Genomic DNA, 13,850 nt, shown 5'->3' with positions numbered 1-13,850 from the left:
AATTATAATAAACGACTAAAATGCAAAGTATATAAAATCTATAAAAAAACGTTTTAATAGATAGTTTAATTAGTTGAAATGTTAATACAAAAGATCTTTAGTCTAATGGTAAAAAGTGATTCTCTCGGACACATGCGGATCCACATTGGATCCCGGGGTATCCCGGGATGCCCCTCAAAAAAAATTTAGTAGTATAAATTTTTCCGAAAAATTTCGTTTATTTTGCGTTCCTTAATATAAATGTGTTTTGCGAGAAATTAACAAAAGCTCTAGTTTGTTTAGTTGGTTATGACAACATGGTGTTTTTCTAAAGGTTGGAAGTTCGAATCTTGGGCTTGAGATGTGCTAATTTTTTTGTTTATCAGTTTCTATCATATATCCCTTAAACTTTATTCTTATTTCTTGTAATTCTAAAATTATCCCACATCAGTCATAAAATGAAACATAACCCCTATACATCTGTTATATAAGCAATACAAACTTCTTAATTCTCAATAAGCTAAACCTTTGAATGAGTTTGGGTTTAAACTCGAAACTGAGTTTGGAAAACTGAAAAACCAAGAAACCGAACCCATTGGTTCGGGATACCCCTTCACGTTGACCCTCGCTCCGCCACTGCTCTCGGATAGATAGAGAGGTTATGGATTCAACTCTTTTAGGAGGAGACATAGATGTTAGCTAGTTTGTTTTTTTTAATAAAAAAAATAATAATCATAATAATTTAGTTGTGCAATAATTGTGATGAATTCTAAGTTTCTTCGCCGGCGTATTAAGAAAATATGGAGATGCCCTCTTTTCCTTTTTGATCTGTTGGTTTCTATTCTCATCACCGCAAAAATACTTGATGGGCTTTTATTTAAAAACTAGAATACTTGATGGGCTCTTACTTCAAAAAAAAATGGCTGCTATATAACTCAAAATTGGGCTACCAAAAAGTATGAAAGTTGGGCTGAATATACGGTTCTTTATATTGGGCTGCCATAGTTGACATTGGCAGTAATCTGAGTTGATGTTCACGAAGCTAAAAACCGGACCAAACTTCGTCCGAATCCATTCTTCTTTTGTGAGATCGAATATCAAAGACTAGAAGACGTCCGTAAAATTTCAGCTTGATCGGATAACGTTTGCCCATCTATCTAATCGTTTGAAAAAGTCGTGCAATGCTATAATATATATATATATATATATATATATATATATATATATATATATATATATATATATATATATATATACATACATACTAGGTTATAACCCGTGTACAACACGGTTGATAAAGTAAAATAACATAAATATAATAAAAATCATAATCATGCATTAATAATAAATTTAAAAACATTATTTTTTTACAACATTGTATAAACAACAATAAAAATCGTAATAATTAAATTTTGTTAGTTGTCAAAAATTGATCCACAACTTAAAATAAAAAGTTGATTACAATTTAAGCCAAATTGAATTCATTAATTTAGTTAGATTCACATCTTTTGCTTTCTGCTTCCTAGTCAATCTTCATCATATAACCAAAAGAACGGGATATATGAGCATGCTAGTAAAAACCAATAGTGTCCTTTATGAGAAATTCTTAGACATTTGATTCTCTCTTAAAGCACAACAATAGTACAACCTGCATTCTTCATTACTCACTTTAAAAATATTGAAACTTAAATGTTTTTGGTGATACTATTGGATAGAATTTAATAATCAAATAAACAAACTCAAAAATTCCATAAAAGTAGAATTTATAATGATTGATTGTACATGATGGTTCGTGGGGTGGAAGGGGTGGGGGTTGGATTTTCATGGTGTTTGAGTTTTGAAATGTAAATTAAAAAAAATGAACAAAACAAAAAATAAGTTAGAGAAAAACATTTGGGTAACCGCATTGTAAAAATTGATAGTAGTAAAGAGGTCCAAAAAAACACGGTGTAAATGAGGAATGCGTTTTAAAGATCTAAAAAGTAAATAACTCACAAAAAACTATGTGAGTGATTATGCTTCTAAAACGATAGGTAAACAATTGCATTTGTAATCAGAACATTATAGTGCCCCATTGGATGTTTATTTTTCAACCAGTTTCGTCCATAGTTCTATTTTTTTTAACAGGAAACCGACAAGAAAGGAATACCAAGGTACAATTCAAAGACCGTTCCTGTAAAAATGCATGACAAAGAAAGTGAAGTGCTACTATCAACATCAGTTAGATATGATGCATTTAAACAGAAAAAAAAAAATATGATTTTTATAAAACATGTTGTACACTACAACTTCAGGTGAGAAAAAACAAAATTGAGAATTAATTTATTTTTTTGAAATCAGGAAGGGAGGAGGGCCAAACATGTAAGTACCCCATTCATTGCATTTGTATTAATACTTTGATCATTAACTAACTTCATTAAGAATTGTAGTAATCTGGCCAATCATGGGATGGGGTGACGCTACTGCCATACTAAATAGGCGTGTATATTTTTCTATGAGGGTTGTCAAGTGAGAGCAACAGAAGACCACATATAATTGCTTGAAATGCAAAAGAAAATTTAAACTACTGATTCCACTTTATCCTACAATGAAACAGATTTGAAAATGGAAAGGAAAGAATGCAGAATAAACCATAAGTAAATGAACCAACAGAACCAGAAAGAAACAAAGGATATATATCTATGTCCATGTAAAACAGTTTTCACCAAATGTCAATTCTCAGTTGCAAGAGTCAATAGACTTAATAAAGATAGGAATTTAATTCTCTTTTACAAACTTATCCTAGAAAGTGATTTGGTTTACATTCCACTTTTGCTTTAAAGTCTTAAACCAAGCAAACCACTGTTAATTTCACCCCACATTTAAAGATTGATACAAATTGATTTTAATTCTAAAAATCTTCAAAGAAACTAATAATTATCTTTAGGAGGTGTTTAGACGTGGGAGTGTGGGACTAAATATAAATTACCTAATTAGTGCTTGCCTTCCTAAAGGTTCCAACATTGTCTTGGCATTGTCAAATTCTTTATATTTAATTTTGCAATTAAATGACAAACTGAATCATGCTGCTACTACATTGAACTCAATTTTTTTTTCCTCTTCTCATTTTCTTTTACTTGTGGGCTCGATGTTCTCTAACAATCTGAGACAAAAAAAAAAAAAAAAATTATAGAACAAAATCTCCTTAAAAGAGGTTATCAGCATGATTCATGGTGATAGAATATGTAAAACCTAAAAAAATGTAATACATTTTTTTTAAAAATAGCTACAAAAATACCTTCAAACAAATACCATCAGACCATCCATTAATCAAACTCAAAATAGAGATCATACAGTGAACTCTCGATTCTTGAAGCTACATAACTGAACAAACACACATGTAATAATTAAAAAGAAAATAAAGAAATCAGGGTGCAGAAAAAAAAAAAGACACGGAATACATTGGTGTCTCTACAAGTCTTTTCCTTCGGGAGTGAGAGGCAGAGATAGGGTTAGGAGATGAAGGCAAAGGAAGGCATTATTGTTTATGCAAGACTCTGCCAAAATCATTTCAATTTTAACACCTTTTGGGCTAATAAAAATCCTAGATGTATTGAGATACATAGGAAATACTGAGATATTGATGCGATGATAGAGGAGAGTCAGGAGACGATAAGATTCAAAGATGGATGTGTTGATATTTAGGGATTTGGTTTTGAATGTTGATTTAGGTCGCTAATTTCTCGCTTGATTTAGGTATAAAGGATCAATGGAAATTGGAATATATTGCCTGATTTTTTGGGAGAGAAAATAGAGGATTGTTTACTGATGATTTTTTTTTTTTGATACCATTTATGAAACGGGTATTAGAATGAGCGGGAAAGCAAATCAAGAATGAACCACAACATGCAACATGGCAAAGAAGAGGTGTAAAAAATTGACATGTGTCCTGTGAGGGAGTCTTTTATTAAAAGAGAAGATACATACATATATATATATATATATATATATATATATATATATATATATATATATATATATATATATTAAAAATGCTAAAATGAAAACTTAATGCATGCTAAATTAAAACAAAAAATCAAGTTATCATTGGTTCAACGCAATATCAACCACACAGATGACAACTAAAAAATATATTTAATTAGTTATATATAGGTAAAATCAAACCAAAAATTATATTTAATTTCTTTTAAATAGTCATTAAAGGCTATAACTTATTCCGAATAACGACATCTTAGTTCATGCATTTTGCTAGTGGATATGCAATCTTATTTTTGACTTTGTGTAACATTAATGAAATTTTGAAAATTTTAAAAGTTATACATATATCCAAAAACCATCAATGTTTACAAATTGTTTTCAAAATAAGTTTAACATCAGAGAAATCTCAAAATCGTGAAATAAAAACATGAGGAGGTGCACAATTACGCATTCGTCTTTCCGCGATCCTTGAAGGTACCTGAAACATAATCCAAAACTATAAGCCCAAAGCTTAGTGAGTTTTCCCCAAACTACCAACACACAACAAAACCATAACAATACAATAAACAACATGCATATAGAGTCTTCAGCCTGAATCGACGCCCCACTGGCCTTCAGTCTAACTGGTACGCACTCCAGACCTTCAGTTTGACTGGTACGCCACCTTCGGCCTTCAATCTATTAGGGATGCCCTGTGTTTGTTGGCATTCAGCATAAAGCAGGATTGTCTCAACCCAACCACATATAACATAACAACAGATATCATATTAAGTACTAGCTAGCATGCACAATCAGTCAAACAGATCTAATAAATCACTAAGCATATCATTATTCTATAATCAGGATACAGATCTAACAGATCCCTACACATAGCATCAGAACATAACTAGGGTAACAATCCAATGGGGAGACCTTGGTGCCTTCGACCCGGTAAGTATAGTGAGGAAAACTCACTTCTCAAATGCCAAGCTGCACTGAAGTCCCCGACTACTGACTCACGGAAAATCTCAGACTATCACTGTAAACAAACATCCAATAAGGACCCATATGTAGGGTAAATGTCCATTTTACCCATTTTCCACCAACTGGGCCAAGGCCCAAAATTAGTCCAACCCTATTGGGCCCACTAAGGCCCAATATACCATCCTAGGCCCAAAAGTGAGTGTTCAATTAGGAGTCCAAAACTTCAAAGTCGTTAGTCCAACATGGGCCCAAACTACTAAGCCCAAAACCCAAAAATCAAGTCCAAGGAATAAGGTCTGAAAACCCACTAATACCCTGAACGCACGACATTCCCTGGCGGAACGCTGGGTGTTCGCCACCGAATCATATCGCATACCCAAATCGAAACACAGTGTGTTCCTCGACCCTACGCAACACATCCGCACGTTGATTCCAAAAAGACTTATTAAGCACTTAATGCTTAAAGTCACTCAACCAAAACATGGATCTAAGTAATAAAAAGCATATGGGACGGTGACTTTGCATGCCCCAAAAGGTTCCAACTTCACAATATAGCATTCAACTCTCATAAGAGGGCTTAATCTCATGCATGGGGCTTAAACAACTCTAAAGATGCAAACTTTATGAATCTACACCCTCAAAAACGCCAAGAGGAGCAACTCAAAGCCTCAAAACTGATCACAACTACAGGATCTCAACTATGGGACCAACAAAGGACAAATATCCATGAGAACCTACATCTAAGATCTTCATGAGCAAGATTAGAGGTTTATACCTCAAATGAGTTGGAAATGAAGCAGAAAATCGAGATCTATGAGCTCCTTCTTGAATCACCACCTTGGACTAAGCCTCCCCTCCTTGGATGAGCTTTAACACACACCAAAACACACTTAATTGACTCATAATACTCTTCGAGGCTCTAGGCTTCGAGATTTGGGTTAGAAGGCTATGGAGACCAAGAATGAGGCCAACATCTGGGACTTAAGGTACTTAAATAGGTCTCAAACAGCAAAAATTAAGGTTTGAGCTCTGCACGTGAATGCATTGCATTCCCCAAGGGAGCGCCCCGTGTTTGAGCTCTGCCTCTAAAATCCAAAAATGGCAGAAATGGCCCCTCCTCCCATTCTAATTTTGCAAAACAATGCAAAATATATAAGGGACCAAAACAGAAGATTACCAAGACCAGGCGTTACATTATGTAAACACTAAATTGATCTTGAGAGTTGTTGTCTCATTGTGTTATGTCTTTAAAAAAATACATATAGACTCACCATTATTTATATATCAGTGTACAGATATTAAAAGATATTGCCTGATATTGGAACATCTTCTAAGAACTTATACAATTGATCATTATATATATATATATATATATATATATATATATATATTGAAGGAGCGAACCAACGAACTATCCATCATTGTTTTAACCACACAAAATTTCAATTCCAAATATGAATTGATTTCATTTCATTTGCAAGCATGCATGTGGTTTCTCAAGCAGTTACTTGAACTCAACATATCATAAAGCCACAGTTATACATCAAACTTTAAAGAATTCGATAAACACCCTGTTCGAAAATCGACCTAGTATGCGTGTGGATATGAAGTTATTGCATGTTTTGTAGTGTAGTGTTCTGTAACAACATAAAAGGATCGAACAATCTTCTGATAAAAAATATCAAATTAAAGAAAAACCATAGCATTAAAAAAATCTTATGCATTTCATTGATATATTGCTTATTATTATTTTTTTTCATAGAAACCTAATTACTAAATCATTCTTGGGATATAGAGATCGCAAATTTATTAATTTAAAGCAAACTTTAAAAATATATATAATGCATTTGATTAATGCATTCCTTTTTTTTCTTATTCCTATAATTTATGGAATAACCAATTTCATGTATAGTGCATCTTTCCTGCATCCCCGAACAAAAATAGTAAATTGGTAACTACCAACGAAAAAAATGTAAGAATGAAATATTCAAATGAATGAAATGTTGAGTTTACCTTTGGTTAAGCTTTTAAAAAAGCATCGTGCACTCAATGTTCTCTTGGTTATTGGTGATTTCATGTTAGTTGGTTTACATGTAATTTCCTTTCATAGATGTCATTTTTTGTATGTCGTATCATCTTTTTTCATGTACTGTAGTTTTCTTTTAGAGAAAATGTGGCACCTTTTGTAAACTTTTGATTTATATCTTCTTTAGATTATTCCTAATTCCTAACAGTGGGACATGGATTCCTGAGGCAATTTCACCATGGTAACAGAAAGTATGATAGTATCTACCAAAGTACTTTCCTTTCACATTGATATCCCAAACCTATAGGAGTCAGTTTGTCATTTTCTATATGTTGTGTAGGCATTTTGTTCATGTGTGGTAGTTTTCTAAGAGAAACCTTTGGTATCTTTTGTATTTGTGTATTTTGTAGATAGTTATAACCATTCATAGCTTTTCTTACACCTTGTAGATTTTATGTAAGCATATGTTTTAAACAAATTATATGAATATCCTGAATGTACATATGTATATGTTTTTAAAAAAATTTATATTCATATACATATGTGTATGTTTTTTTAAACGAGAATACATACAAAATAATATGAATATGCATCCATAATGCATTTTTTTAAACTTCCTTTTTAAAATATTAATTTAAAATATAATGAATATCTTTTCAGGATTGAAAACAAAATTAAATAAAATCAAAAAAATGAATTTCTAAAACATATTCATATTATGCATATTTTTTTAAAAAAAATTTAATGTTTTTTTATGCATAAGAATATGCATATACATATGAATTAATATATGCATATTCATATAAATAAGTAAATGTATATGCATATGTATATGCATAAGTCAATTAAACGCATATGATTATGCTTATCTATATACATATGTATATGCATATAAATGTGTGTGTGTGTGTATATATATATGTGTGTGTGTATGTGTGTGTAGTAGTAGATTTATTTGATATCTCATATATATGTGTATATATATATATACATATATATATATATACATATATATATATATGTGTGTGTGTGTGTATCTATCTGCATACCCATATGTACTTATACATGTACATATACATATGCATATATGTATATATACAAAGTAGATTTGTATAACATGCATATGCATAAGAATAAGTATATGACATGTGCATATGTATATGAATAACTATATGCATATTCATAAGTATATGTGTATGCATATGAATATGAATAGGTATATTCATTTGCATATGTATATGTATATGCATAAAAATAAGTATATTCATATGTGTATGAATAAGTGTATGACATATACATATTTATAAGTATATGCCATATGCATATAGATAACTATATGTATATTCATAAGTATATACATATACATATGAATAAGTATATGCATATCCATATACATATGCATAAGAATAAGTATATGTATATACATATGCATAAGAATAAGTGTATCCATAAGCCAATTAAATACATATCTTTATTCATATGCATAAGCATAAGTAAATGAAATATGCACATTCATATGCATATGCATAATATGGCATATATAATAATAAGTATATGATATATGCATATTCATAAGTATATGCATATGCATATGAATAACTATGTTCATGTTCATAAGTGTATACATATGCATATGAATAAGTATATGCATGTACATAAGAATAAGTGTATGACATATATTTATTCTTATGAAAAAGAAGAAAGCCAAGCCTCATAGTTAGGAACATGTTGTAGAGCTTCATATACCATTTCAATCTTTAATATAACTTTAATATATATATGAATTATAAAAATAAAACACGATTTTAATTATACTGAAAGAATTTAGTAATCTTAAAAATAAAAAAATGAACTTCATACAAAAAAATGATTCCTTTTATGATTTGATGAAAACAAAATTGTTTATAAATGCAATATAGTAAAAAAAAAAATAAATAAATAAAAAAAAAAAAAAAGCATACAATATAATCAAGTATGGTTGTTTACTTATGCTCATGAGGAAGGTGGTAGGAAGATAGTCTGATAAGTTGTTATTGTCAAGAAGCTTGTAACATTTCATCCATGTCAGCAAATGCCAATGCACTCAAAACTTGAGTAACTCAAATCAACACTTGTCTCCTACAATTAACAGCAGGAAAAAACAAATTAACTTACAAGATACAAAAATTTATAGAGCTCCATATTAGGCCATCATATTAAACTAACTCCATATCCAAAGTGGTATTGAAAACCGTTGGCCCTTTACCATTTTCAAAATATTGGAAAAGAAAAATATTATATTGCAATTATGCATTTGTTTTAGAAAAAGAAAAAAAAATGTAAAAATTACATTTTTGTCAGTTGCAAGAAGAAATCCAGCAAGAATATGTGGGTGCCAATTGGGCTTTACAAGCTTTGCATTGTGTCGTAAATGGCCATGCTTGGAATGACTTGCAAAAAGTTGGAAAGTCAAACTCAAAGCATATTAACATTATAAAGTATAAAACCCAATTACAATGAGGGAAAAAACTCACCTCTCCACCAGGGCCATTGATATACATATACATTATTTTGGAATTGTCAAACATGAGATACATCAACATTGTTAACAATCCAACAAAATAATTCTTCCACAAATCACATGAACTGAAATTCTTCCACAAATCACCAATGTATCTTTGGGCATCAACGGTGTCAATTTTTTGTTAGCATTCTAAATTCTTTCACAAATCGCCAATGTGTCTTCGGGCATCAACACTGTTAACAATCCAGGAAAAAAGTTCATGATGTCCATGAGATCCAACAATTAACAATTAACCAAGTATCAGAGATCATATATTTAAGACATCAAATAAATCTGAGTTGTTGTAAATAATAAGTTGAGTGATGATATTTATGTGTACCTGACAATAGCCAATAGAGGGGTTATGTCTAGCATAAGTAGTGAGTAAACGTCTCAAAGCATTTCTCCAATCATCATCCAAAGCAGGATGACCTAGAAATGTTCGAGGCAAATCGTGCATATGAAAAAGTACATTTGAATTAGGAAATAGGAGTACCAATAAAAATAATGTAATTATAATCTAAGAATTCAGATTAATTACAGTTTTACACAGTCACCTTCTCAATCTATCATTTCCATTTCTCAAGTATGCATACACTTGACGCTTTAATTGCATTGTTTTGTTATAAATTCTGATTTTCTATATTGTTATCCTTCTTTGTATCAGGCGTCCAATGTTTTAATTATTTAACGATGGTGAGTATTCAGATATCAAACATATAGAAATTGTATTTTTTTTTTCATTTTCTGTTTTGATACTGAAATGGTTTTGTGAAGTTGCCTTAAAAAACCGGGTCTTTTTCAAAAAAAAAAAAATTGGTTCGGTTCAAGTTTTTCAAATAAAAATCAAGAAAAAAACGGTTTCGATTTTTTACTTATTCCTAACCGGCGTTTCATTTTTAACCTAAATGGTTTTCAAAAAAAAAAAGTGGTCCCTTTTTTTAAATTTAACAAAACGGTTCCTAATTTGCATATCTAATCTGACTTGCAAGGTTAAACTTATATATGTATATTCTATAATGTGTTAAGGTATTAAACTGAAACCAAACTTTATATTTGTATATTTAAGTTCAAACTTTTTCAAAAAGATTTTATCTCTTAAATTTTGTTTTATTTTTTTCAAGTTTTACTTTTACATTTAGTTACAGTAAGCATAATTAAAATAGGTTTCTCTTTTTTAAATGGCATTAAAATGCCATATATTTCAAAGCAAAAACCACATAAGTGTATTTGCTACCTAAAAACAATGGAAAAAGGAACCACTAAAAACAAGGGAAGTGAAATTAGAGTAGTAATCATGTATGATACATGTTGTCTCTTCTCCATCCCAGGCTATATATTTGGCAAGCTTTGAATTACACGAACAATATAAAAAAACACATGTATGATGTTTTAAGATCTTTCATATGTGTAGGTCATAACAGTTGCTAGAAATTATTCATACATACTACCATACATATTAGGGTTAGTAGATCTAACCCTTTCTACCCATTTTGAAGTTGAAAATCACTTGTCTTACAACAAAATTCGAAGTGCAAGGGCACCTTTTGGGACCAATTTTATTAGGAATGTGGCTTACAATGATGTTATACAATTGGAACACATTAAGATAGAACATTGATTCAAACTTAATTATCCAGTATAGGATTAGGTATATATTTGGGCTCAATACTTTTATGAATTTTCTTGTGCAATTCAGAACTTAGATTTAGTCCTGAAATTCCATAAGAATCTGTTTGGTGTTTTCATAGTTCTCCTAGCATTTTATCGAACAACTACAATGCAAGAAGAAATGTCATATTGTCGGTATAAAAAATTCAAAAATAGATTTAACTAAATGATATATTAGTTCTTACACCATCAGTAGAAGCCGTAATCATAAAATCGAATTTCCAATTACATAGAGGAGAAGGGCATGCTTACCTGATCAATTTGAAGAACAAACAGGCATCGACATCGGTTGGTTGCGGGGAAACGGTGGCTGTTCATGATACAGAGAAGAGAAGGACATGCTTACATGCTTACCTGATCAATCAAAAGCTAATCGATGCTCAATAACTCACTCCAATAAGAACGTCCGAACAGGGTGGCAGTCGATGGCCATTCACGATTCTGGTGGTGGTTTGTTGATGGAAAATTATTGTTTCTTGAAGAGAGATTGTTGAAACGGAGGTCAAATGTGATGCTTATATGGGAGAAATAAGGATGAGGGAAGGGACGACACCTCTCAGATTAGGTTTTAAGTGTACTGGATTGAAAGAAAATGCGAGGTTACAGAGAAATGGGAGAAATGTCATTTTTGTTTAATTTTTTCAATTAATGAAACGTATACGTTTAGCTTTTGAGAGTTAATTAAACGGAAATGTTATAAATTCTATGTGTAGTAAACAGTAAGCATAATATGATTGTATATAATGTATTAGGTTTTGTACCTTTTAAATTTCAAGAAACATACAATATGCTTTATACAATAGTATATATATATATATATATATATATATATATATAAAATTCTTAAAATAAGAATTTGTGAATAAAAGTAATGTAACATCTCGACTCCCAGGTACTTTATTTATTTATTTATTTATTTTTGTGATTTAATGAGTGACTCGATGAGTTGTGTGTCCGGATCGTCGAGTAGAGTTGGATTAGTCACGTGGGTTTAATGACCAACTCGATGAGTCAGAGAGCCGACTCGCCGAGTTGGCGTTGTGTGAGGAAACCCTAAATCCCTAGGTTTGTGACCTGTTTAAGGGGCCTTAAGCCCTCGTTTCCGCCTCACCGGTCACCTTAGAACCTTAAGAGAAACCCTAATCGCCCACTTGAGCTAGAGAGTGAGAGAGGAGCTAATCTTATGGTTATTAGTGCACTTTTGAAGGAAAAGAGGAGAGTATCAAAGCTTGGATCAAGAGGAGGCTTTTGATCTAGAGGTTCATCGGATTTTTGCTTCAATTGGAGGTAAAAAGATGCTAACTTGATCATTTCCGTATGAGATATTGGTTTAGGGAGTTTTTAGGGGTTTCTCTCATCCCTTTGGTGTTATTTGAGTCCTTTAAGCATGATTTGAGGTTGAAACCTCAGATCTGGAGTGTAGGAGGTCTTGTGAGTCCAAAGACCTGACCTTTATTGAGCTAGAGATAAGATCTTGTGCATCTAACCCTTGTTGGAGCTTAAATTGGCATTATGGAGCAAATATGCCATGCATGAACGTAAAGATCGAAGCTTTACGTCATAATCGAGCCTTATGAAGTGAGATCTGGAGTATGGGGCATGGTTTCTGCCTTAAAACGTCTGAATGAGAATTTAAATTAAGGGACTCGACGAGTTAATGAGCTTACTCGACGAGTCAGCAAGGGTTTTCCCCGACGAGTCTGGACATGGGTAACTTGACGAGTTGATGAGACAACTCGACGAGTTAAGTTGGGTTTTCGTGATGTTCTAAATGAACAATGGGGACTCGGCGAGTCACATAGATGCACTCAACGAGTCAAGTCAACATAGACAGTTGACTAAAGTGTTGACTTCTGTTGACTTTAGGGTTTGGTCAAGGCAGGGGTTATGGGGACCATGGAGGGGTAAAATGGTATTTTACCCATTCCAAGAGTTTGAGAGAGAAAAAAACTTAGTTATTTAGAGTTGGGACTTAAATGTTAATTAGAGATAATTTTTTTATGTGATTAGGCGGAGGCTAGTTCAAGATTCGTGTAAGAGATTATTTACTTGCTTGCTTACGATGTGAGTCTTTTCACTATACTTTACCTAAAGTGGTAATCTTTGTGTGACTGGAGGGTCTTATGTCTTATATTGAGTATTGTGATATCCTGCATTATGTCTTTGTGATTTGTATTGTGTATTATTCTGAACTTACCGAGTTAGGACCGGAGGGTCCACCCGAGTTGTAGGACTAGAGGGTCTTACTGAGACACATTGACCAGAGGGTTTTATTTGAGCATAGTCATGAGAGGCTAATGAGATATGTGTGGTATTTTGGGGAATTCACTAAGTTTTGTGCTTACCGTGTTATGTGTTATATGTTTCAAGTACCTCTCATGATCACGGGAAGGCACCGGCTTGATTGTACACACCGATCTCGAGACCTTGTGGATGATTATGGGATAGTGACAGTTAATGTGGATATGTATTAACATTTGAACAATATTGTTTTGAGAAATATATTATGAGTTTTTATGTGTCTTAAAAATGAAAATTTTGGTTTGAAAATTTACGTTGTTACAAGTAATCATTGCATTCTTGTGTTTATAATTCCTTTGTACTTCATAGGTGTCATCTTCTCTTAATTCATATTTGAAATCCAACATTAGATTATTAGATATATATTTCTCGTTAAAAACTGATCAGTTC

At 31.9% G+C, this 13,850-nt stretch overlaps 1 long non-coding RNA gene across 1 annotated transcript; it reads right to left on the bottom strand.

The window, feature by feature from the left end:
• Positions 1–8,786: 8,786 nt before the first annotated feature.
• LOC145036167 (uncharacterized) lies at positions 8,787–11,774 on the bottom strand. Its single transcript, XR_013678432.1, has 5 exons — positions 11,412–11,774; positions 9,829–9,920; positions 9,460–9,682; positions 9,276–9,375; positions 8,787–9,064 (listed from the first exon to the last, which is right to left on the bottom strand). It is a non-coding gene; the product is annotated as an uncharacterized LOC145036167 (long non-coding RNA).
• Positions 11,775–13,850: the final 2,076 nt, after the last annotated feature.

The sequence above is a fragment of the Lactuca saligna genome, chromosome 3 (genome assembly GCF_052625555.1).
Source record: "Lactuca saligna cultivar CGN05327 chromosome 3, ASM5262555v1, whole genome shotgun sequence".
NCBI lineage: Eukaryota > Viridiplantae > Streptophyta > Magnoliopsida > Asterales > Asteraceae > Lactuca > Lactuca saligna.
This window is presented reverse-complemented; position numbering and strand designations above follow the sequence as displayed.